The sequence below is a fragment of the Lithobates pipiens genome, unplaced genomic scaffold, assembly GCF_037356315.1.
Source record: "Lithobates pipiens isolate NorthernLeopardFrog02 unplaced genomic scaffold, aLitPip1_a1.2 Scaffold_13, whole genome shotgun sequence".
NCBI lineage: Eukaryota > Metazoa > Chordata > Amphibia > Anura > Ranidae > Lithobates > Lithobates pipiens.
Genome location: NW_027507718.1, coordinates 98,001,862 through 98,028,102, shown reverse-complemented (window position 1 = coordinate 98,028,102; position 26,241 = coordinate 98,001,862). Strand labels below are relative to the sequence as shown.

The 26,241-nt window shown below is 43.6% G+C and overlaps 1 protein-coding gene across 2 annotated transcripts in view; it reads right to left on the bottom strand.

Annotated features, from left to right (window-relative positions):
• LOC143974177 (mitochondrial nicotinamide adenine dinucleotide transporter SLC25A51-like) overlaps positions 1 to 26,241 on the bottom strand; it is a 38,616-nt gene that overhangs the window by 8,990 nt on the left and 3,385 nt on the right. Inside the window, exons 2-3 of one of the 2 annotated variants that reach the window (XM_077475309.1) lie at positions 12,986 to 13,178; positions 11,408 to 11,484 (exon numbers count right to left, since the gene is read on the bottom strand). The gene's annotated coding sequence lies outside the window, so the exon portion shown is untranslated. The remainder of the gene's footprint in view (positions 1 to 11,407; positions 11,485 to 12,985; positions 13,179 to 26,241) is intronic. The other variant, XM_077475310.1, reaches the window with a different exon arrangement.

The window sequence follows — 26,241 nt, the reverse complement described above, 5'->3', positions numbered from 1 at the left end:
GCGTTAGCGCCTGAATAAAGTTCTGAACCAGTGAGTGTGAAGCAAGATTTCATTGAAAAAAATAAAATAAAGAAGACATCTGGCCTTGATAGTACTCAAGGCCAGCTTCATTTCTAATTCTATCTGTAGGAATTCAAAGATCCTACCTATGACATATTTCCTGGGGTGTCAACCCCTGGATTCACACCAGGAGACATATGCCTTCCAGCTTCTATAGTGTATGACTCCAGAGGCCTGCTTCCTAGTATTAACCAAGTAGAAACTACTGAAGCCAACAGCCCACGATCTTTTAGAATGTGGGTATCAAAAGCCAAACTGCTAAATTTAGCATATGTAAGGTAGGATTGAATACCGGACCTTGCGAGAGAAGAAGGTCTGGCCATAGCAGTAGGATCCCCTACCGCCATTTTTAGGATCTCAGCAAACAAATCTCCTCGGCCACAAGAATCACCTCCTTCCCTTCTTGCTTGATCCTGCGGGAAGGCGCGGAAGCAGCAGAACAGGAGGGAATGCATAGATCAGTGAAAAACTGATCCCACTGAAAAATCAAGGCATCTGTTCCGTGTGCCATCAGATCCCTTGTCCTTGACAAAGTTGTTGATCTGGTTGTTGAACCTGGACGCAAACAGATCCACAGCCGGAACTCCCCATTTTTGGCACAATGATAAAGATGTTGAGGTGAAGGGAGCATTCTCCCGGGAACAATTGTTGGCGACTCAAGTAGTTCGCCTGCCAATTCCCTATCCCTTGAATGAAAATTGCTGATTAGCAAGAAATGTTTTCCCAAGATAGAATATGATTCACCTCTCTCTGAGCTGCACAACTTCTCATGCCCCCTTTGTGATTGATATAGGCCACAGCTGTGGCATTCTCAGATTGTATCCTGACAGGACAATTCCGTAGTCTGAGCGTCCAGGCCTCCAGGGCCAGGCGTATTGCCTGAATCTCTAGAATATTGATCTGATAATTTGGACCATTTCCCTTGGACAGATGCTTCTTCCAGGACTGCTCCCCAGCCCAGAAGGCTGGCATCTGTTACCACCTTCCAGGTAACTAGTAGAAAGGATTTTCCTTTTTGAAGATTGGATATCAACCACCAATTAAGGCTCTGATGCACTTTGGAGGATAAACACATTGGGAAGTCCAGAGCTTGGACCTTCTTGTTCCAAGTTGACAGGATACTTTTTTGCAGCAGTCTTGAATAAAACTGCACATAAGAAACAGCCTTGAAAGAAGCCACCTTCTTTCTAAATAATTTCATGCAAAGTCGAATAGAATTATTTTTTTGTTCTGATCAACTGAATCAGTTCCCTCATGGAACTGATCCTTTCATGAGGCAAAAACATCCTGTTCTGAGCTGTATCTATGATCAGCCCCAAGTACTGCAATCTCCTTGATTGTTTTAAGGAGGATTTTTCTAGGTAGAGAATCCAACCTAGATATTCCAGGTAGCTGACTTTGGCGACCAAACTTTGGTTTTAAGCAGGCCAACAATTGATCTATCAAGAGTAGATAGTCTAAGTAGGCTAGCATCATTAAAACTTGAGCCCCTAACATGGTTAAAAGAAGGAGTCAGGACCTTTGTAAACACTCAAGGTGCAGTAGCTAGACCGAAGGCAGAGCTACAAAATGGAAATAAGGATTTTCTACCTTGAAGCGAAGAAATTTCTGGTGAGCGGGGGAAAATTGGCACCTTGAAGTCGATTGAAGTTCTCCCCCTTGTAGGATGGAGGAGACTACTGATCGGATTGAAAAGACTTTCACTGGATCTCTGAGAACATTTGATCTGAGAAAACGAGGAGACGGGAACCCTCGGAACTCTAGTTTGTAACCTAAAGAAATTGAGGAAGCCACCCATCTGTCTTGGCATTGTTCCTGCCAGACCCTTTAAAATTGTAGAAGCATTCCCCCAACTTGAGTGAGCATGGGTGCCCCTTCATAAAGAGGCTTTAGTATTTTGTTTTGTGGGTTTCCTCTACCAGGTCCCCTTTTGGCCCTGGGACTAACCCTGAGGTTTACCTCTTGAACTCGACAGTGGAGGCCATCATAACTGCCTGGAGGCTGATGCTCCTGGCACAGAAGAAGAAGCACGTTTTAAAAGAAAAAAAATGCTTAAAATTAAACTTCTTTCTAAACGGTAAAAGGGAACTTTTCCCATTAGAAATTCTTTGGCTATACCTCGCCAGATTGTCTCCAAATAACCGTTCACCATGAAATGAGAAACTGGCCCAGAGCTTTTGCAAGGCTCTTTGGCTAACCAATTTTTCAACCATAGGATTCTATGCACATGTACCAGCCCTAGCATGAGCCGTGAGGCCTAGAGAATAGAATCTTTCATAGCGTCTACTGTAAAATACAATGTTTCCAATATCCCGGCCAAATATTGGGCCTGATCAGGAATAATCCTGAGTACCTCAATAAACTGTTTAAGGACTGAGATACTCTGATCGCTGCCAACGCAGGCTGAACATGCGAGCAAAATATAGCTTTTAAAAAAGGAATTCCAACTTATCTGCTGGAACCTTTTGCATCTGAGCATTGTCTACTGGACAAGTCAGATACAGAGGATATAGCAGCATCAACTACTAGAAATCCCCATTTCTTATAGAGCATTTCCTCCATAGGATAAAGTATTGAAATTTTTTTGGGAGGAAAAAACGGTTTATCTGGGTGCTCCCATTTAGAATAGATAAGCTTTTTTTAGCCATAAATTAATAGGAAAAGCATGAACAGATTGAGGACTCTTTAGTTAACCCAAACCAGAAGTGGGCTCATCAATTAACTGCTCTTATTGGCAGTAAAAAATGTGGAGCGGACCAATTCAGTGAGAGACTGTACCAACCACCTTTCCTGAAAACCTGATCCTTTCGTATTAAGTTCTTCAGGCATCAGCCTCTTCCTGGTCCCTTGAGAGAAATTCGTAATCTCTCGCCCCTTGTTCCTCAGCATGGGGGTCCTGAGCAATGGACGGGGACCTGTTATGCTCAGTCCAGTCTGGGATGCGAGTAAAGCATCAATTTTTTTTGCTCCAAGCTTAGAATGGTTGGAGAAAAAAAAAACAAAAAAACTCCTTAGTCATATATACATGGGCTGTAATGCTAAAAGCAGCTGTAACCCTTGCCCCTCCTGATGGCTCATTCTGACCAGCCATATTACTCTCAGGGGAGGATGACCTTTTTTGATATGGGTCTAAGCTCCCTAGTGACTATAGTCTTTGTAGAGCCCTTTTTTGAGGTGATTTTAACCTCCCTTCCGACCACAGCCTGATGCACAAAGCAGAGGTACTACCAAAAGGAATGCATGCATTGCTTGAGCAATAATCCAGCTCTGCTGCTGCTGCTATTAATGCTCAGCCTGATGCAGTAGCAAAATGTGTCAAAGGAATGCCTATGTCACCAAACCACATATATACCTCGCTCGTGTCCCCCCGCAGCTTGAAACAGCAAAAGTGGTGCCTTAAAAAATAAATAAAAAATAAATTAAAAAAAAAACACACATTCCCTTCACTGGGCGTTGGAGGACACCAACGCCGCTCTAAGCCCCTCCCCCGTCGCTATGGCCCTTCCTCTCTCCTTTCAAAAACCTATGTTAGACTTAACGATAATGGTATTTCTATGAACCTTGCAGGACCACACCTAAGAGATGAGGGCTCCTCCCTACAAGAAACACAATCACTTGACAGCTTGTTACAAGTCCCTACCCTTCCCCTTGATCCTCAGTATGTAATAAAGTAAATCCTGAACTGGTTCACAAGGAGCATTGCTCTACATAGGTACTTACCACTTAGCGTTTAGCTTATCTTTCCCTCCACATAGGGCGGGAAGTAGGCCTGCCGTCCTGGAAGGTTCATAGAAATACCGTTACCGGTAAGTCTAACGTAGATTTTCTCCTATCGCCTTCCAGGATGGCACACCTGAGAGGATAATCAAGTAAACACAGGCCTACCTTCAGGGTGGGACCACAGCTTGTAGGACCTTCCAACTAAAAGCCAAATCTTGCTGTGACAACATTTCCACGCGGTAGTGCTTTAGGAATGTATCCCGACTGGACCAGGTGACCGCACTGCGGATTTGTTCTCAAGAGGCCCCTGCTTTCTCGACCCAGGATGTAGCTAGTGACCTGGTTGAATGAGCTTTAACTTTTGCTGGAACTCTCATATGCTACAGAGATAGCTTCTCTGATCCATCTAGAAATTGAGGCTTTTGAAGCCTGAAGCCCCTTTCTAGACCCAGCGTACAGAACTAGCAGGTGACTGGACCTCCTAAAACTCTTTTTTCTTTCTAGATAGGTAAGGAGACACCTTCTTACATCAAATAGACAATGACATTTCTTTTCTAATTTTTTAGTTTATCACAGAAGGATGGCAATGTTAGGTCTTGCGTCCTATGAAATAAAGATGCTACCTTTGGTAGATTTAAGGGGTCTGCCCTAAGGGTGACCCTATCTGGCTGTACCAATAGGAAGGGTTCCTTCATGGACAGCCCTTGCAGGTCCCCGACCCTCCTGGCCATAGTAACTGCTAACAAAAATAACGTTAAGGTTTTAAACTTAAAAGGGAACCTCTTCTATAGGTTCGAAAGGGTGTTTAGATAACACCTCTAATACCCTCATTAGGTGCCATGGAGGGAAACGCTTTTCCTGGCCAGCAGAAAACGTTTGATGAGGTTTTCTTTTGCCAACCTTACATCGAGGTAGACCAAGAGGGCCGCTATTTGAACCCAAAGGGTGCTGACCACGAGGCCTTGGTCTACTCCATCCTGAAGAAACTCCAGGATAACTGGAACAGCGGTGGAGGTTATCTGCCTTTCTTTACCCCAGGAACAGAAGGTCTTCCACACTTTAGAATAAATCTTTTTAGTCACTGGTTTTCTACTTAAGAGAAGGGTATTTATTACTCTCTCTGAACAGCCCTTGTTTTTTAGGATCTGGTACTCACTAACCAGGCCTTCAGCTAGCAAAATTCCAACCTTGGGTGTAGTACTGGACCTTGCCTGAGAAGGTACGGCCTGTTCGGGGGCTTCAATGGCTTTGCCACCGCCATCGAACTTAGGTTTGCGAACCAAGCTCTCCTTGGCCACTAGGGTGCTATCAGGAGGAGCTGGCCAGGGGACTGGCTGAGCTTCTGAAGAACTTGCGGAATCAGTGCTAGGGGGTGGGAAGGCGTATGCCAGTTTGTAATGCCAGGTCTGAGTCAGTGCATCTAGTCCTTCTGACTCCTTCTCTTTGGAAATCGAGAAATCTCTTTACCTTCCTGTTTCTTCGATTGGCAAACAGGTCCATTTCTGGATTCCTGAAGCGCTGCACCAGGGACTGAAACACCTCAGGGTTCAGTTCCCATTCCCCTTGTCTTATCGGCTGATGGCTTAGGAAGTCTGCCTCGGTGTTGCTTGTCCCTTTTATGTGGACAGCAGAAATGGAGAGAACCCTTCTTTCGGCCCACTCCAGGATCTGCTTGGACAGGTTCTAGCGCCTCCCTGGTGACTCAAGTAGGCCACTACAGTGGTGTTGTCGGAGCTCACTTGAACCTCCTGGTCCCTGATGCGCTTTTGAAAAACTTTTAGGGCTTCCCCCACTGCTTTGAGCTCCCTGTAGTTGGACGACATCCGACTTAGTGAGCTGTTCCATTGGCCTCTTTTCTCAGGTGGGCCCCCCACCCCCAGGAACTGGCATTGGTGGTAACTTTTACCGGATTCCACTAAGCCCAAGGTCTCCCCCCACCCCCCCCACCCCTGTAGGTTTTTGGGGACTGTCCACCACTCCAGGGAAGACAGGACCTGAGGAGTTAGTAATATCTCCTGATCCAAGGACTCCTTTTTGTCCCATGAAGACAGAAGGAAGAAGTGAAGGTCTCCTGAGTGGAGTTGTGCCCAGACTATGGCTGTTATACTTGCCGACATCAGACCTAGGGTTCTTAACACCGCCCTTCTGAAGTGTGATGGGGTCTTTATCAAATCCCCCACTGAAGAAGCTAGTTTTGTCACCTTGTCCTCTGGCAAGAGCAGCTTCTGCAGCCTGGTGTCCACCTTGTAACCAAAAAAAGTCTTGACCTGTTCTGGTTTGAGGGAGGATTTTTCCATGTTGATTATCCAACCCAGGTTTTTTTTTTAGAACCAACATAACTTTGCTGGTATCTGACCTGACCTGGTTGACTGATGGTCTGGAGATAAGTAGATCGTCCAGGTATGGAATTAGATATACCCTGGACATGTAGGAAGGCTATTGCTTCGGCTAGGATTTTTGTAAAAATCCTTGGGCTGGTCGTTAGCCCAAATGGAAGAGCCACAAACTGCCAGTGAAAAAATCTCTCCTCCAACTGCGAACCTCAGGAATGCCTGATAATCTACATGAATTGGAACATGCAGGTGGCATCCCTGAGGTCCAGAGTCCTCACGAAGGCCTCCCTCATGTGTTTTTTTGGAAAGAGTAGATATTCTCCATAGTAAACTTTTTGTATTCCAGATACCTGTTCGGGTTTTTTTTTTTAAGTTTACTATCAGCCGATACTTTCCTGACGGCTTGCGAACAACAAATATGTGGGGAGTAGAATCCCTGGTATTGTTGTTCCTTTGGTACTAGTACCACCACTCGCTGTTCCCCCAATTCCTCAATTCCTGGATACCCTCCAGGAGGGCAGCTCTTTTCAGGACATCCCTGGGGGGGCCTGGAAGCCACAGAGCAGCGTGCATTTTTCCCCCCCTTTTTTTTTGGGAGCGCTCTTTCCCTGGAGAAAAAAAAAACGGCACAAGGGGGCATCTGGTGGGGAGGCAAACCCCCCCCCCCCCAGACTTACCGGAGATATGCTGCCGGCTGAAGAGAAATCGCGGGCTCTCTGAGAAACATGAGACGTAAGTGCCCTATACAGCCCCCAGTGGTGATACATAGGCATGACAACATTTACTAATTAAGAGGAGACATTCATAAGAAAATTTAAAAAAATTCTTAGAAAAACTCCACTTACCTTTCCCGCCGCAGGGTTTTCTGTGGTAAAACAAACAGACCCAATTTTTACCCTTCACAGTGGGTTCCGTTAAACCTTCAGGAGCTGGGGATCCTCAAGGAAACCCACAATCCTGGACCTGTAATAGCACCTCCGCCACTAAAAAAACTTTATGGCCTTAATACCAAAAAGTACTGGATCCAGGGGGGTCCAGCTCTCTAAAAAAAGAGAAGCGTTACAGGCAAGACCTCGTTTCTTCAGATGAGGCCCGGGTACCATTAAATTCGGCCAAAAAGACACTTTGAATGTATCCGGCTGCATGGCTTGCACAGCAATGATTGCATCAGTGAGCTCAGCACAGCTTCACCCGTGACCAACACCTTAGACACGGGTGAAAACCAGTGGGAGGGGTTATATAGGAAGTACGCTTTTTAATTTAGGGCGTGCTAGTGTCCATCACCTGAAGGTGGCCTATAACTCACATAGTAACTACTATGGCTCTGTGTCCCGTCATGTAATATAAGAATTATTTTTTTTCCGGTTAGCAGATTTGTTGCAAAATTGTCAAATTCTGAATACTGTTTTTTTTTAATTGACGCAATTGGCAGCCGAATAAACTGTAAGCAACGTCTCTACCGGGATTTTACATTGGAGACCTGATCAGATCCGAGGCTGGCTTTGTTCAGGTCTCAGCCTCGCCCGGCAGACGCACCGGCTGGTGGCTCGGGTCTCCCGTTGGGAGGCTCAGGAAGAGCGGCGGAAAGGGGGGGGGATGATGTCCCCTCCTACTCCTTTAGGATAACACCCGAGCGGCTTTAAAGCACATCAGTTGTTATTACTAAAGAGCCAGCCGCCCGCAAAAAAAATAAAAAAATAATTGAATAATAATAATAATAATAATAATAATATATTATCAGGGTGATGCCTGCAGCTGGCATTATCCCGGTATAACCACTTCAGGCCATGGACACAAATATGCGTATGGTCGGCATGAAGGGGTTAATGACCTCTACCCATCATCTTTGCAACACAGGGGGAGGTGTTTCATAGTCCAAGGGAAGACCAGGGAGGGCTGATAAGAATCCTTAAAAGGGTAACTCCAATTTTGTGGGAAAAAATAATAAATATAGCGTATACAATTGCGACAAGTCATATTGTAATTGAATGTTATTACAAAATGACTTTTCATTTTCAATCTGTAGCACTGTAATTTTCTGTAATATGCAATATGGCTACCTGGAGATGTTCTGCACACCGATGGTGTACAGAACGACCCCTAAAAATGTAAATTTCCTGCTTGAGCGATTGGCTTACTGATTTTCCCAGAAATCTGCACTAAGATACACATTCGATTTTTGAGCTTCCCCTGCAATAAAAAAGCAAATTTTTGGAGAAGTACTGCCAAAGGGAAATCACATCTAAAAGGGATGCAGACCCTGCAATTTTCCTCATTTGAGCCTTACAGGTGCAGCAGCTGATTGAGAAATATAAAACCACTCGCATACAGATTCACTGTGCACATTAGACACAAACAGCTATTTCTTCAGAATAATAAAAAGGTAGGACTCTGCAACAAAGTTTGTTAAAATCCCTGCAATGTACATAGATAAGGGGTATGTTGGCGTCGCGCTGTGCTGGCTTAAAATTATCAAGATGTCGTCTATTCTTGTTCCTCATCTGCCTAACTCAATAGGAGGATAGTCTCAGATAGTAAAAGGGCTATGCAATAAAAAAAAAAAAAATTCTAGCAAATATACAATCATCCGTTGATGTCCATAGGTTGACAGTGGATAAAACTATATAAAATATTCTAAAAACCACCATTTAAAGTGCAAATATATTCAATGTGATTCTAAATCAGGCATAAATAAATCAAAAAGTGCAAAGTGCCAATTGAAAAGTGTAAATATATACACATACAATTTTTTTTATATAGTTGTTTTGATTAGTAAACGCACTGCGTGCGTTAACCACTTGCTTACTGGGCACTTAAACCCCCCTCAGTCCCAGACCAATTTTCAGCTTTCAGCGCTGATGCACTTTGAATGACAATTGCGCGGGCATACAACACTGTACCCAAATGAAATTTTTATCATTTTTTTTCCCACAAATAGAGCTTTCTTTTGGTGGTATTTAGTTACAGCTCGGAGTTTTATTTTTTGATAAACAAACAAAAAAAGATGCAAAAAAAAAAAAAAATCATGTTTTAATAGTTTGTTAGAAAATTTTGCAAACGGGTCATTTTTCTCCTTCATTGAAGTGCGCTGATAAGGCGGCACTGATAGGCTGCATTGGTGGGCACTGATAGGCATAGTTAAGGCGGCACTAATAGGCACAGATAAGGCGGCACCGATGGGCACAGATAAGGCGGCACCGATGGGCACAGATAAGGCGGCACCGATGGGCAAAGATAAGATGGCACGGATGGGTGGCACGGATGGGCACTGATAGGTACCACAGATAGATGGGACTGATAGGTGGCACAGATAGGTGGCTCTGATAGGTGGCACTGCTGGGCACTGATGGGCGGCACTGCTGGGCACTGATGGGCGGCACTGCTGGGCACTGATGGGCGGCACTGCTGGGCACTGATGGGCGGCACTGCTGGGCACTGATGGGCGGCACTGCTGGGCACTGATGGGCGGCACTGGGGTGCAGCACCTTTGAGGCAGATTGGGTGGCACTGTGGGGTGGCACTGTGGGTGGCACTGTGGGCACAGACGGGGGGCACTTACTTTTACTTTTAGTTATACTTCAGGATGGCACTGCGGGAGGCAGGTGGGCACTGGCAGGTGGCATGTGGTGCCTTGCATTGCTGGCCGTGATCGGGACAGATGTCCCGATCACGGCCGCCGGTGATCGGCTTTTTTTTTTCTCCTCGCGCTGTCAGCGCGAGGAGGAATAATAGCCGATTACCGGCTCCGTTCTATCACATGATCAGCTGTCATTGGCTGACAGCTGATCACGTGATAAGGGGTCGGGATCGACCCCTTGCACGGATCGGTGATCAGGAGAGTCTCATAGACTCGCCGATCACAGAGAGCGCCGCGCGCGCCCCTCAGGGGGCGCGCAGGCCGCTCGTAACCGGGACAACGTCAATAGACGTAGTCCCGGAAATCTAGGTCCGCGCTAATGCCGTCATTCGGCAATAGCGCGGTACCCAAGTGGTTAAGCAAATCACTCCAAACTGTGTATATTAAATGTCCACCCTTAATTGGGATGTTTCCAACTAAGGGTATGTATAGATAAATTCTTCAATGCTATGAGCAAAAAAAAAAAGTCTCCTTAAAGTGCAAGTGTTTTTCTGTGACAGATTGTGTGCATTCCAATCCAGTGACCACTTCCCAGTGTTCTATCCACTGTGACCGCAATAGCCCCTTACCTTATGGTAAGGAGATAATCGCATATAAGTAATGGTCCCTTTAAGGCTCTTCTCTCCAGATCCACAAGATTAACTTCTCCTTTTACTTTCTTATTACACCGTGGAACCCAACGAATCAATAAAGCGGGGGTACCATAGTGTAGTAATTTCACATATATATCAAATTTATTAGAAAAGAAACTTCACACAGGGTACTCGCACACTATTCCATTTAAAAACAGCCTATATGCGACGAGCAGCGAACTTGTGTCTGTGCACAGCAACAATGAGCGTCCTTCCCGTCCCTACACGTGATGTCACACCACATGACTTCATCAGGGCATGCTGGGAAAGGACGTTAAAGTATAAATAGTCTCAAGAGGGGCTGAGCTTTGGTCGGCCATTTTTTAATTATTCCTATGAAAGACTATACAGCCGCCATGTTTATGAAGACCAAACCAGCGGCGCATATAGTATCCACAAATTATGCGTCGCTGGCCTCGGTGTCCACCATTGCTTTATAGAGTTGTAAGACGCGTCATAAGGGACGCCACTATTTTTTAGGTCATCTTCCCCCCCGCAGGGCTGGCTATCTCCTTATATGTCGCCGATATTGGCGCCGCCATCTTGTGGCTTATATAGTAATTTCACAGGCAGCCAGTATAGCTATACAGCAATGGGCGTTCTTTATCTATATCCTATTATAATATATTCATTATCTTTACAGTGACCATATTATTTTCACCGCCACTCGGTAATATCCTAGCCATAAAAAGACTGGAAATAAGTTAAAAAATTATTTAACATATTGCTTTGCAGCGATAAAAGGGGTTGGAAGGACGCTCATGTTGATGCACATCACATAAACAGATATATATATATATATATATAAAAAAAAAAAAAAATACACTCTATTCAATTTTAGGCAATATAATTACTAAAAAATATTAATAAATACTAAAAAATATATTAAAAAAAATTGAATAAAAACAGGGAGGAGAGAAAGGGGGAAGGTCAATCGAGAGTCATTTTACTGCTAGGTTTAAATCTATCTAAAATTATTATATTTCACATCCTTATTAAAGAACATAATTGGTTCTATCATTTACCTGCAATGTACATGTTCCCCCCGACAACAAAACTTGAGTTACTCTTTTAGGCTTGAGTTACAAAAGGAGTTGAGAATCTGCAGAAGGTACATTGAAATTGTGTGAATATGTTTACTTCAAAAGCAAAGTTTTTTTTTTTTTTTGTTTTTTTGTTTTTTTAACATATTTCATCTGCACATGACTGTATACGTGTAATAAGGCCTCAAACACTGGACATTTTTAATGCTGCGGTTAGGGGCATCTGGCGTTTTTTTTCCCCCCCTGCCTCTGAACACCCTGAATGTTAGCCTATGTGTCCATGCACACATTTGGCATTTGGAGGAGTTTAGAGGCAGGGGTGTTTAGGGACAGAAAAATAAAAATCCCTAGTGCAACCAGCAGCATTTTGACAGAAAAAGCAGAGACACACAATTTACTCTGTGAAGATTCTCAACTCTTAAGTTGTTTTTTTTCCTTTAACCACTTAAGGACCGCCTCATGCCGATGTACGTCGGCAAAATGGCACAATAACATAGATGTATGTGATTCTTTAAGTGCCTAGCTGTGGGTCGGGAGCGCACCGCCGGCCCGGTCCTGTGCTCCGTGACCACGGGACCCGATCGTCACTGGTGTCCCGTGATCGGGTCACAGAGCTGAAGGACAAGGAGAGGTCTGTGTAAATAAACCTCTCCCCGTGCTTCCCTGTGTGGCTGTCACCGATCGTCTGTTCCCTTTTATAGGGAAGGACGATCAGTGACGTCACATGCCAGGCCATGCCCCCTACGATAAAAAAAAAAAAAAAAAAAAAAAAAAAACACACACACAACGTCATACATAACACTACACAGCCCCCTAGTGGTTAACTCCTTCACTGCCAGTGTCATTTACACAGGAATCAATGCATTTAAATAGCACTGATTTCTGTATATCTGACAATGGTCCCAAAAATTTGTCAAAAATGTCTGATGTGTCCGCCATAGTGTCGCAGTCGCAATAAAAATCGCTGATAGCCGCCATTACTAGTAAAAAAAAAATATATACAAAAATGCTATAAAACTATCCCCTATTTTGTAAATGCTATAACTTTTGTGCAAACCAATCAATAATCGCCAATTGCGATTTTTTTTTACCAAAAATATGAAGAATACATATTGGCCTAAACTGAGGAAAAAATGTTTTTTTAATATATTTTTTGGGGATATTATAGCAAAAAGTAAAAAATATTGCATTTTTTTCAAAATTGTCGCTCTATTTTTGTTTATAGCGCAAAAAATAAAAACCGCAGAGGCGATCAAATACCACCAAAAGAAAGCTCTATTTGTGGGGGAAAAAAAAAGGACGTCAATTTTGTTTGGGAGCCACGTCGCACGACCGCGCAATTGTCAGTTAAAGTGACGCAGTGCCGAATTGCAAAAAGGGGCCTGGTCCTTTGGCTACAAATTGGTCTGGGGCTTAAGTGGTTAAAATCAAACTTGGGAGGTTTTTAAACTGAATTCCAGGGTAAAGAAAAATGCTCCCTTACAATAGAGTTCCACTGCAAGGCATGGGTTAAATGCTAGTTTATGCTTGGGGTACCAGCAAAAAGGACTTTTAACTTACCCATTTAATCCCTTGGTCTCTTGACAGCTTGCTCTTTCCTCTTTTACCCAATGCTCCTGCTTGTTGGCGTTCCCTCAGCATTCTCACGGGCCCTTAAGCATACCACTTGAAGCTTCCATGGCCAATCCCCTTCTGAAGGAGCTAGCTGTTTGGCTAGTACACTGATCAAATGGTTAAGGATTGAGTCACTGACCTGGAAGAAGTGACAGAAAAAAAAAGTCAGACAGACATTCTTATTTGCATGCTTGCAGGTAAAAGCCAGAGAATATATTGAAGCATGACAGCCAGAAAGCTAGCATTTTCAGAATTTGTGATAGTAACCCCCCCCCCCCCCTCCCCTTACAGAAAAGTCTTCCTGTATAGAAGCAGAATGTTCATAATGTGTAGAAAGGATTAACCCAAAGCTATTTAGAAGAATTGTAAGGAATACTGTATTACAACAATCTGGTAAAGAAATCCTTATGCAGTCAAAGTCCCTACAAAACAGAATAATCTTGTTTCTAAATGTCCTGGAGGAAACAGGTCATCTCTTGCCTGACAGAGTTATATAATGCAGGCTGACGTAGTCAGGTCTGTTAGCAGTAAGTAAAATATTTTCATTTGTTCTATTCTAGCTCTTGGAAACGCAGCTTTTGGATACAAGTCAAACAAAGGATATAAAAAAGATCAATGACAAACATTGGACAAAGCCACCAAATTCTTCTCTTTATTATAAATATAGTTTATTTTTATTTATTTTATTTTTTATTTTTTTACATTATAGCCAACATCACCTATAACATATTTTAAACAGAAAATGGAGCGGTTTACTTTATATCACGTGCCAGTATTAGTATTACACTTATATTGTTTTTTCTACAGAGAATATAAAGGAAGGGACTCTTGTACACCCCCCCCCCCCCCCCCACCCCCAGACAGAGGGACTTTAAAAAGGCAAACAAAGTGAATTTGTAAAAACATTTATTTGAAAAAAATGCTTAAAAAAGCATGTATAAAAAACATGGTAGTAATCTATACAAAACATTTGTGCAAAACATAACAATTCATACATAATATATTCTCTACAAATTCAAGCACGAGTACAAATTCCTCCATAAGCCTATCATGTTACAGGATGGTGTCCCTTCTTCAGAGGCATTTTTAGGAGAGAAAATTTGTATCTTCTGGAAAAACAGGTAAAGATAGATTTAACATAAACGCTTTGTTTCAGGCAAAATCATCATTACAGTATCTGAAAATGTCTATATATATATATATATATATATATATATCTCAGTATAGAAATGTAAGGAGAATGTATAATTATATACAAAGAAACGATTTCCTTAAAAAGTTAAATACACTTCTGCTGCCACTTGTTCACCAAAAGATGATGATCTCCGTCCGGTAGGGGTGCACCGATCCGTGATCCGAACGGGTCACCCCGCTTGGATCGGCACACGCCGCGATCCGCGGAGTGCTACCGGTCTCAGCCTTAGGAAAGGCTGCGGCTTTGGCCTAGCTCCGAAGAGGCGGCCATCTTTCTACACCCAGGCCGTTTACAATGTGATCGCTCCGTCAAATGACGGAGCGATCATTTGTAAACAAACCGACGTCATGTCATGATGCCGGTTGCTCTCTCCCCTCTCTATACAGTGGAGAGGAGAGATCGGATGGAAGCAGCGCTGTGGGCTGGATCCTTAGTGCCCACAGCGCTGCTCTGTGACAGCCATCCCTCCAAACTCTGCCGTACCCAGCCATACTCTGCCAATATTACAGTGGGGGAAGATTGTGGATATTACATTGGGGACTATATGGTGGTGGAATTTTCACAGGTTTTTGCAAATTCAATTATTATTTGCTGATCACATCCATGACTCTGATCCGAGGAACGATCCGATCCATACGTTTTTTGATCCGTTGCACCCCTACCGTCCGAGCTCAGAGAAACCCACACAAAGGTCCCAGAACAGGACGACCACCACAATACAGCCACAGTGGAACCCTAGAGGATAGTTACGTGACTTATTATACTTAGTTTGGTGACTTAACTTTGCACATCAAAGAATCCCCCACTTATCATGCTCCTTTCATATAGCGGAGCTGGATGCCCTGCATTCCCATTCATATATTAAGAAATGCTTGCAAGTAAAGGACTTCTCATGTCATTAAGTTAATTATAAAGACACTGATAAGAAAGATTTAATAATAATGAGAAAAAGGAGAGGGGAGAGAAAACTTTCTGCTCCCTCACCCTAGCTGGAACAGAACATAAAAGTTCAGTGAAAATTAACTATTGGCCTCTTTACTTACTTTCAATCTAGATACAGTTCGCAAGTGGCTGGGGCGTTGGCAGGCACAGATTGCACTGAGCAAGGCGCCATCTGCGGGCTTTAAAGAGCACTGGCGCCTGCACAGTGCAGGTCATTTTGTTAGTGTCAGCAGAGTAGATTGTTTGAGGACTGCGTCATTGCATATAGCACAATGACGTCATAACATTGTGACTTTAAACGAACACAAGGCATCTTACGATGCTCCAGAGCAGGAAGGGAGGAGAAAGGGGGGGCATGTCTAATAGCATGACAGATTGCATAGGGCGGAAATAACAAATCTCTATGGCATCCACTAAACAATGGGCATTAGCAAGCAAAAACATGAAGTACGTTGAGGAAAGACATGGGGGAACATCCAAAGGGACCTCCAGGGCAGGATCTGCACAGCACCTCCCCGCGGCACAAGGCAATGGAAAAACGCTATGCAGATGAAGCCCACCGGTGCAATAACATCGCAAATGCGCATTCATCCCAATATATACATGGGCCGACTGGGGCACACAATGAAAACAAAAGGCCCACATCCCTCATATGAAAATTGGAGAGAGAGGGCCCCCGTGCGCCGGGCAGGGATAGACCGAGCCCCAGACGGAATGCTGAGGGGCAGAAGATTAATTTTTTTTAAAGATTTTTCACAAATGCAAGAATATACATCAAAAATGGTTATGTATGTCGTTAAACACATGGACATGATCAGACACTTATATCTGAAACATGTTGGACAATAGATATAGAAGAAAAATATGAAATAACATACAAAATCAAATAGCGTGTTACAATATTCTCAATCATATCAATTTTCAATATATATAACTGAGACTGTGGCAAATATCGAACGGATAATCACTCCTTTTCACATCCTCCCAACACAAATCCATCTAAAAATGGACGAAAACTCATTTGGGTATTGAGTCCTAGAAAACGGGTTGCACTGAGATCAGCAATCCAACGGACCTCCCTCTGGAGCAAGATTTATTCCAGTCACCACCTCTATTGTCCGGATGGACCCGATCGAGGATGGTGAAACGAACATGGGGACATCTTGCACATGTCACCCCAGAGGGAGGTCAGGGTCCACCTGTCTCGTGCTGGTGATATGTCATGCTGCTCTTATAAAATTCTAATTTAGTTTTTCCAACATAAAAGCATTTACATTGGCATGTTAAAAGGTAAATAACACCCAGTGTTTTGTAGTTGGCATAACGTCTAGGCATACATCCTGCCATTTGGTAATGTAAATTTTTTCTGTATATTCATTTATCGACAACAAGTGCAACCACCACAAGTAAAAGTCCCAAATCTTTGACATACATCAGAACGGAAGGTGCCAGTGTACTCACTTTTAACCAAAATGGTCTCTTAGTGAGCGTGCCCGTCTGAAGGTGATGGTGGGTGTCGCAGATACATGTGATCTTAAATTGGGATCAATCTGTAACAAAGTTTGTGTAAAAATGTTTAATGATTTTATGTTGTTCCAAGTAGTTATTAGTCTGGTAATTGATTTTGAATCAGATTTTTTTGGGGGAAAAGGTATATTCTGTCTCAGTTGTCCTCGTGCACGTTTAAAGGCCTTTTTTTAGACAACTAACTGAGTAGCCTCGATCTTGGAGTCTTTCTTAAGAGATTTGCCTCACGGAGAAATTCAGTGTCCGTGGAGCAATTGCGTCTGAGCCTCAGATACTACCCATATGCGCATGGGGGCCCTCTCTCTCCAATTTTCATATGGGGGAGGTGGGCTTTTTGTTTACATTGAGTGCCCGGTCGGCCCATGTATATCTTGGGCTGATTGTGCATTTGCGATGTTATTGCACCAGTGGGCTTCATCTGCATAGCGTTTTTCCACTGCCTTGTGTCATGGGGGGCGCTGTGCAGATCCTGCCCTGGAGGTGCTTTTGGATGTTCCCCCATGTCTTTCCACCACATACTTCATGTTTTTGCTAGCTAATGCCTGTTTAGTGGTTGCCATAGAGATGTGTTATTTTTGCCCTATGCAATTTGTCATGCTATTAGACATGCCTCCCTTCCTGCTCCAGAGCATCGTAAGATGCCTTGTGTTCGTTTAAAGTCACCAAGTTATGACATCATCGCGCTATACGCAATGATGCAGTCCTCATAAATAACCTGCCCTGCTGACGCTAACAAAAATGACCTGCACTGCGCAGGTGCCGGTGGTCTTTAAAGCCCGCAGATGGCGCCTTGTTCAGTGCAATCTATGCCTGCCAATGCCCCAGCCACTTGCTAACTCTCTCTAGATCGAAAGTAAAGAGGCCAATAGTTATTTTTCACTGAAATTTTATGTTCTGTTCCAGCTAGGACGAGGGAGTAGAAAGTTCTCTCTCCCCCTCCTTTTTCTCACCATTATGAAATCTCTCTCATCAGTGTCTTTATAATTAATGATGGGTTTACTTCCCCTTTGATTCCCTGCAAAGGTAAAGCATAATGGACTACTATGCATCACATAGTAGTGCATTATGTGTCACTTACCTGACACAGGAGCCAGCGAAGTCACCGCTGTCCCCTTGTGTATGGAGCCTCCATCTTCTCGGTGGGTCTCGCTGCTCCGGCGCTGTCATTCAACGAAGCCGCAACTACGTCACTCCCGCGCATGCGCATAGAAGCCGCCACTCGCGGCATATCGCCGTTGACAGCGGCGCGCTCCGTGTACGGCATGCGCCGTAGACAGCAGTGCCTGTGTTTTGGCAAATATCTCCTAAACCGTGTAGGTTTAGGAGATATTTCTTGGACCTACAGGTAAGCCTTAATCTAGGCTTACCTGTAGGTCAAAGTGGTTTGTAAGGGTTTACAACCACTTTAATGACATGAGAAGTCTTTTATTTACAAGTATTTCTTAATATATGAATGGGAATGCAGGGCAAAAAAAAGAAACTTGTAAATACTGTGTTAGAGCAATCTTTAGGCCGGTTACGCGACTCCAGGCTGGACTCCTACTCCGATCCCTGGGCTACAACAGGGGGTGCCAAGATCTTGCTCTGACATCATCCGAGGAGGTCACGTGGCTGCTCAGCCCCTCCCGCTGTAGCCCACAGATCGGCGTAGGAGACCGGCTAGGAGTGAGTTCTTCTGTGGCGATCTGTGTCAAAAACAGCATGTGCAAACTGTTTTTGTAAAAAAAAATAAAAAAAAAAACATTTACACAGTGTGTTATGAATAGTTATAATAGAGGGAGCTGGCAGTGGCAATTTCTAATCTAGAGCAGACAGGCAGGGAGAGGGTGAGGGGGACAGAGGAGAGCTGCGGATGACAGTGGGAGGTAAGCTGGTATTAGTCGGGTAGTAGTAGTCAGGGCTCAGCAGCCATGATTATCTTGGTCAGGACACAGAGGGAGGCACAGGAAGTGGCAGGATCAGCAAGGTTTTTTACAGTTTAGAGAGAGGCAAATAAGGCAGCACAGGCACTGTGCTGTTTAATCTGCTATAAGGGAACAGGATCTCTCTCTTTTTTCTCTTCAGGGTTATAAACGCTTTAAAGTTCATGTGCATGTAAAAGGCAGGCATCCCAATACGTTTGACAAGCAAGTCAAAAGGCTGGCCAATGTAACAATGTAAAAATATACCAGGCCTGGAATTCATAAAATAACCGGTAAAGTACACTCCAACCAAAACAAATGAAAGCACAGAACAAAAAGCACTGTGAGGTTAAGGGGAGTCACAAGAGGACCAATGAGAGCCGCAGGTGTGCCTCTGTGTGTCTGCTGCCCGCAGTTAACCACTTAAGGACCGCCGTATTGCCATTGTACGTCATTACAATGGCACAGGCAGGCACAAGCACATACATGTACGTGCCTGCCTTCCAGCGGGTGGGGGGTCCGATCGGACCCCCTCCCGTTGGATACGGCGGTCCGGTTCGCTGCAGGAGCGATCTGTGATGAGGGGATGGCCGTTGGTTTCTGGCCATCCCCTCTCGATCGCTCCTGGCCAATGACAAGCTTCCTCCCACTGTGTATTGTATACACAGGAAGGAGGAAGTGATGTCATTCTCCTCGGGGCGGTCTTTTTGACCGGACTACGAGGAGAAGACTAAAAGTAAGTGTGCACCAACATGTAGGTACACACAGGCACACAAACCCCCCCCCGATCGCCCCCCGCCCCCCCCCCCCCCAGTCACAGTGTCACTAATTGCATTGATCATTTATTTACAGATCACTGCATTCAGTGTCAGTTGTAAAAGTAAAAACTGTCAGGGCAGTTAGTGTTAGGTCCAGGGTAGCCCCCTATCACCCCCCAATAAAGATTTAACCCCCTGATTGCCCCTAGAGTTAACCCTTTCACCCCCTTTTGCCAGTGTCACCAAGCGATCATTTTTCTGATCGCTGCATTAGTGTCGCTAGGTAGCTAGTTATTTTTTTAGGTTCACCGCCAGGTTTTTATAGCGCTAGGTACCCCGATATACTACCCAATAATGGTTTTAACCCCGATTGCCCCTAGTTAACCCTTTCACCAGCGATCACAGTATAAGTGTCACTGGTGACGCTGGTTAGCCAGTTAGTTAGTTATTTAGGTTCCCCGTCAGGTTTTTATATAGCGCCAGGGACCCCCATATACTACCTAATAAAAATTTGAACCCCCTGATTGCCCCTAGTTAACCCTTTCACCAGTGATCACCGTATAAGTGTTACGGGTGACTCTGGTTAGTTTGCTTTTTATAGCATCAGGGCACCCACCATTTATTACCCAATAAAGGTTTAACCCCCTGATCACCCGGCGGGTGATATCAATTAGGTTTTAGGGTCAGGGTCTGCGTCGCCCCAGGCAGCGCTAGGTTAGTGCCAGTACCGCTAACACCCACACACAAAGCATACACCTCCTGTAGTGGTATAGAATCTGAACAGATCAATATCTGATCTGATCAGATCTATACTAGCGTCCCCAGCAGTTTAGGGTTCCAAAAAAACGCATTGTTAGCGGGATCAGCCCAGATACCTGCTGGCACCTGCGTTTTGCCCCTCCGCCCAGCCCACCCAAGTGCAGTATCGATTGATCACTGTAACTTACAAAACACTAAACACATAACTGCAGCGATCGCAGAGTCAGGCCTGATGCCTGCGATCGCTAAGTTTTTTTTGGTAGCATTTTATATTTAAATCCGGAAGGCAGTGCTTGGGTTTTCGGGGTCCCGTACGTGGCTAGGCTCCCAAAAAGTCCCCCACATGTGGTATCCCCATACTTGGGAGAAGCAGCAGAATTTATTTTGGGGTGTAATTTGACTTATGCCCATAGCATGTGTGAGCAATATATCATTTAGTGACAACTTTGTGCAAAAAAAAAAAAATTATTTAAATTCCTGCAACTTGTGGCAAAATATAAAATATTTCATGGACTCAACATGCCTCTCAGTAAATAGCTTGGGGTGTCTACTTTCCAAAATGGGGTCATTTGGGGTTTTTTTTTTTTTGCCATTTTGGCATTTTATGGCCTTCGAAACTGATAGGTAGTGAGGAGTGAAATCAAAAATTTGCACCCTTAGAAACCCTGAAGGCAGTGATTGGTTTTCGGGGTGCCGTACGCGGCTAGACTCCCAAAAAGTCCCACATATGTGGTATCCTCGTACTCAGGAGAAGCAGCAGAATATATTTTGGGGTGCAATTCCACATATAACTATGGCATGTGTGAGCAATATATCATTTAGTGACAACTTTGTGTAAACTTTTTTTTTTTGTCCCAAGTGATTGAATAATGACAAAAAAAAAAAAAAATATTCAATGGGCTCAATATGCTTCTCCACAACTTCTTTGGGGTGTCTACTTTCCAAAATGGGGTCATTTGGGGGGGGGGGTTTGTACTGCCCTGCCATTTTAGCACCTCAAGAGATGAGATAGGCAGTCATAAATTAAAAGCTGTGTAAATTCCAGAAAATGTACTCTAGTTTGTAGACGCTATAACTTTTGCGCAAACCAATAAATATACGCTTATTGACATTTTTTTTTACTAAAGACATGTGGCTGAATAAATTTTGCCCTAAATGTATGACTAAAATTGAGTTTATTCGATTTTTTTTTTATAACAAAAAGTAGAAAATATAATTTTTTCTCAAAATTTTCTGTATTTTTCCATTTATATCGCAAAAAATTAAAATCGCAGAGGCAATCAAATACCATCAAAAGAAAGCTCTATTTGTGGGAAGAAAAGGACGCAAATTTCGTTTGGGTGCAATATTGCATGACCGTGCAATTACCAGTTAAAGCAGCGCAGTGCGAAATTGTAAAAAGACCTCTGGTCCTTAGGGTGTTTATTGGTCCGGGGCTGAAGTGGTTAAGATGCAGCCAGACTTAGTGGATGGAGATTTATGCAGCAGATTTATGCAGCATATTAGCAAGTACAGAATCACAGTATATAAAATATGCAAAGTGGTTGGAGGGAAGCTTCAGAATGGCAAAGATATATTACAAATTATGTGAGCAGACTGCAGTTCCTCTTTAAACTGCTTTTGTGTTTTTTTTCCCCATCAAAACATCACTTTTTACTATGAATGTCCATCAACATCAGGCAACATGTAAAAAAGATGCCAGATTATGATCATCATAGGGTACTTTGCTCCCATTAAAGCAAACCTCAACTGACCTAAAGACGCTTACAGAGTCCCAGTCATAAAAAAGAAAATGTAAATAAAAGCACCAAAAAAAATGTTTTGGAAGGGGCGGAAAGAAAAGCGCTCTGCCGTGGGGCCCTTGCTGCTTGCTCCCTCACACCTGGTGAACATAGTGTAACTCGCTGTTGGAGATGGATGTACACCTCCTGTCCCTCTTAGGCAAGATACCCTTTTACCCCAAGCAAGCCAAGCTAGGTACTGCATAGACCCCAGCGCAAAATCAAATGTGTGCAGTCAAGGCCTGAAGGCCACTGGCCCCAGCGCTGTGATTGGATCAACTTACATGCACTGGCCATATAGATCTTATTCGGTTTTAATGGCGCTGTGTTATTTTTAGCTTGCATGCTGCAATTACCAATTGAAATTACAGTTTAACCTACATACCAGATAAGGTCTTTACCAAACGAGTCACTGTGAACGTGAAATAAGAAACCGCATTCCAAAGTAGACATGAAGACAAAGTATTTTAGACTAAATCCAAGTATTAAGTAGTTCACTTAAGTGTCCGTTTATGAAACTTAATAGCGGTGATCCCAGTCCATAGATAGTTTATGAAACAGAGATAAAAATCGGGGGAAAACAAGTTTGAACATGTTCTCCCACCGATGATCTCCGCACACTGAGAATCCTCACTGACTGACACAGAAACGGGCAGTTTATTAAGCTGCGATTCACCAGCTCAGGAGGTGGAGAATCGGGCAGTGAAGACAGAACCCAGGGGGGGGAAGAAGGAAGATTATTAACTTTTTTTCTTCCTCGATCAGACCCCCCCCCCCCCCCCCCAAGACAGTAACCATGCCCCCTATATATTTTATTTTTATTTTTTTATGTTGGGGGACTATTTTTTTTATTTTTTTATTAGCATTAACCACACCATCTGTCTGTGTACTGAGCAGTGATAATTTATCGGAGTTCCACACAAAAATGGAACTTCCGCTTTTCAGAATCCTCCCCCCCTCCGGTGTCACATTTGGCACCTTTCAGGGGGGAGCAGATACCTTTCTAATGCAGGTATCTTGCTCCCACTTCCAGGCATAGATACCTGCTCCACCCATGGGTATCTACGCCACTTCCTGCCCCCCCCCCCCCCCACCCACTGTCTTATGGGAGACACGCGGATCCCAGGAGACAGCAGGGACCAGTGAACGCGCAGCGCGGAACTACACTTTAATAAAACAGACATCTCAGCGTTTCAGTGAATTTCTGGTACTGTAATCTCATTCGGTCTCATGAGATTCCAGTATCAGGGGCCGTTCTCCACTGTTTGAAGATCTCTTCACTCCTCCAAAGGAGAAGCGACCTATAAAGCTTAATAAACAGGCACACAGAGGAGATCGATCGTCTCTGAGAATCCTGGATAATGAAGCAGTGAAATTTTTTTCACTGCTTCATAAAAACAGACACCTTAGTCCAGGGCTCGACAAAACCCGGGCGCCCGGTCGCATTTGCGACTAGAATTCCAGACCTGGCGCCTGGGGCAGCACAGCTGGGGGTATGCTGTCTCCGCGGCCCCCCCCGGCGCGATCGCGTCGGGCCGCGCCGCCGCCGGCCGGTAATTTAGCCCCCGGCTTTGAGGCCTTCTACGATCCTATGGTTCCTTCTGTAATCTGGCGCCCTCTTGTGGTGGCCGTTGGAATTACAACCAGCAATGCTAATGGATGCAATGCTAATTTTCCCTGCCTGCCAGCCTATCTTCCTTCCCTTTACTCAGAACCCCTAAAAATTATATATATATTTTATTCTAACACCCTAGAGAATAAAATGGTGGTCGTTGCAATACTGTCTGTCACACCGTATTTGCACAGCGGACTTACAAGCGCACTTTTTTGGGGAAAATGTATTTAATAAAAAAAAAAAAAATAAGACAACAGTAAAGTTAGCCCAATTTTTTTTAATATTGTGAAAGATAATGTTGCGTAGAGTAAATCGATACCAAACATGTCATGCTTCAAAATTGCGCCCGCTCATCGAATGGCGACAAACTTTTACCCTTTAAAATCTCCATAGGCGACATTTAAAAAATTCTACAGGTTGCACTTTTTAAGTTACAGAGGAGGTCTCTATTTTTTTTTTATTTTAACTTTTATTTTTATTTTTTTCACTGTTCTTTAAAAAAAAAAAAAATGTGTCACTTTTGTTCCTATTACAAGGAATGTAAAAATCCCTTGTAATAGAAAAAAGCATGACAGGTCCTCTTGTATATGAGATCTGGGGTCAGAGAGACCTCACATCTCAATTTACACTAAAATGCAATTTAAAAAAAAAATTGTCATTTGAAAAAAAATAAATAAAATGTCCCTCTAAGAGCTATGGGCAATGACTTGGAGACAGGTGAGGGGCTTGGGGCTATCTTCCCCTCACTTGTCTCCATGTCAGGCCAGGGACAGGTCCAGATCGCCGTCACGGACCCGGCTCCTAACTTTTTTAGCTGGCTCCTAGATTCCAAGCAAATTTGTCAACCCCTGCCTTAGTCTGTGTTGTGAAAACAGTAACTTCCACAATAGGTTGAAAAGAACGTGTTCTAAATGCGTACAAAGTTCACAAGGCCTACATAAAGCCACATCAATTCTGCATAGGAAGGAAACCTGCAAGATCTATGATAAAATAGTGACAAAATAATGGGCAGTTTGATGAACTGTACAGTACATTATCACAAAGTATACTCAACATCCACAGGTTTAAAAAAGAAACAGACACAAAATTGATTGTGAAATGGATAACAAAATAATAAAAAAAGCTGACGTGTCTAAATATACAAAGCTGTTAAAACTGTAACAGTCTGCACTTTGACTCCAATAAAAACTGTACTCAGTAGGCAAAATAGCAAGACATTCTTGCTCATCATGCAGAGTTAACCTGTTAATTGGTTTATTTCATATTTCTATCAGCACTTGGATTTTCTCACTCCACAGCAAACAAAATGTGCTCAAGGTTGAAACAGGACCAACTTTATATTTTCGCAATTTAGTGGGGTTCTAGTTGTAATTTTAAACGACTTACTAATAAACCACAAACCCAGAACTAGCAACCTGAAAATAAGTGTTATGCATCTAACCCCCCCCCCCCCCAAAAAAAACTCATTGCACCTTTCTAGTCCTTAGAAGTGTAGATTTATTTGATATTTTCTTTATTTTTTTATTCAGACTTCATTATTTATTCACCTGGTAAATTTGTGAACATCACAATTCCTGTCTGAGTGACTAGACTAAATCCAGCATAGATGGTTAGAATCTTGGCAGTTTCAGCAGGGACCGGTCAAGATTCGGTCTATCTATGGGCAGGACAAAGTTGATCAACTTGGGTACAAGCAGCATGCAATTATTGCCAATGGCTAATCATGTTATTCTCGCAGGGACGCCCCCCAGGAAGTTTTCCCCATTAACACTGACTGTGAAAACCAGCGCACCATCTATGGCCTGCCTAAGGGCCGGTTCACACTGCAGGCGAGGCGAGGCGACTCCGACTTGCCTCGCCGCGACCTCAGCGGCAACTTGCAGATGACTTCTGTAAAGAAGTCAATGCAAGTCGCCCCGAGGTCGCCCAAGTAGTACAGGAACCTTTTTTCTGAGTCGGAGCGACTCGAGCCGCTCTTCTCAGAACGGTTCCATTGTACAGAACGGGGGCGACTTGCGAGAGTGAGGCGAGTCGTGTCGCCTCGCATCGCCCGCTGTGTGAACCGGCTCTAACTCCTCCACTCTATGGATTAATTCATGGTTGTCACCCAGTCTGGACTTTAAACGTGCCTGTCTTTGTTCAACTCCATTACATAAAAGGTGATTGGATTAGCAGTTTACAGAAAAATAATGTTTTATGCGCTCCCAGGTAAACTCACAGAAGGGTCAAGGGACATTACATATCTGCCATGTTTAACGGGTGATGTCCTTGGCAAAAAGAAGGCCTGGGCCTGAAAAATCAAACCAATGTAGCCATCACATCTATCAACTGGTAAACTGCAAAGTATGAAAAGGTCTTTGAATTTAGTTATCCATCAAAGAACATGCAAGGATGTCAACTAGAAGCTTATGGCATCAGATGGAAATTAGCAGTGCTAGGTCCAGTGTTTTAGTCCACACCAGGCCTCATGAAAATACATTTAGTCTCCAGCTTGGGCCTTCTCAACTTCTGGACCAGATCATTATGAAAAACTTTTCAGAATAAATAGTCCAAAATCATAAAAACTGATCATGTTATTTATACTTGAACTATTCTTTTAGAACACAAGCATGTTATATATGATTAGCCAATTCTCTACCAATCCTGGCCTGTCATTTACAAAATGTATTGTCTTTACAAGAAACAGTTCTAAGAGATATCAGGGTTGATTTACTAAAGGCAAAC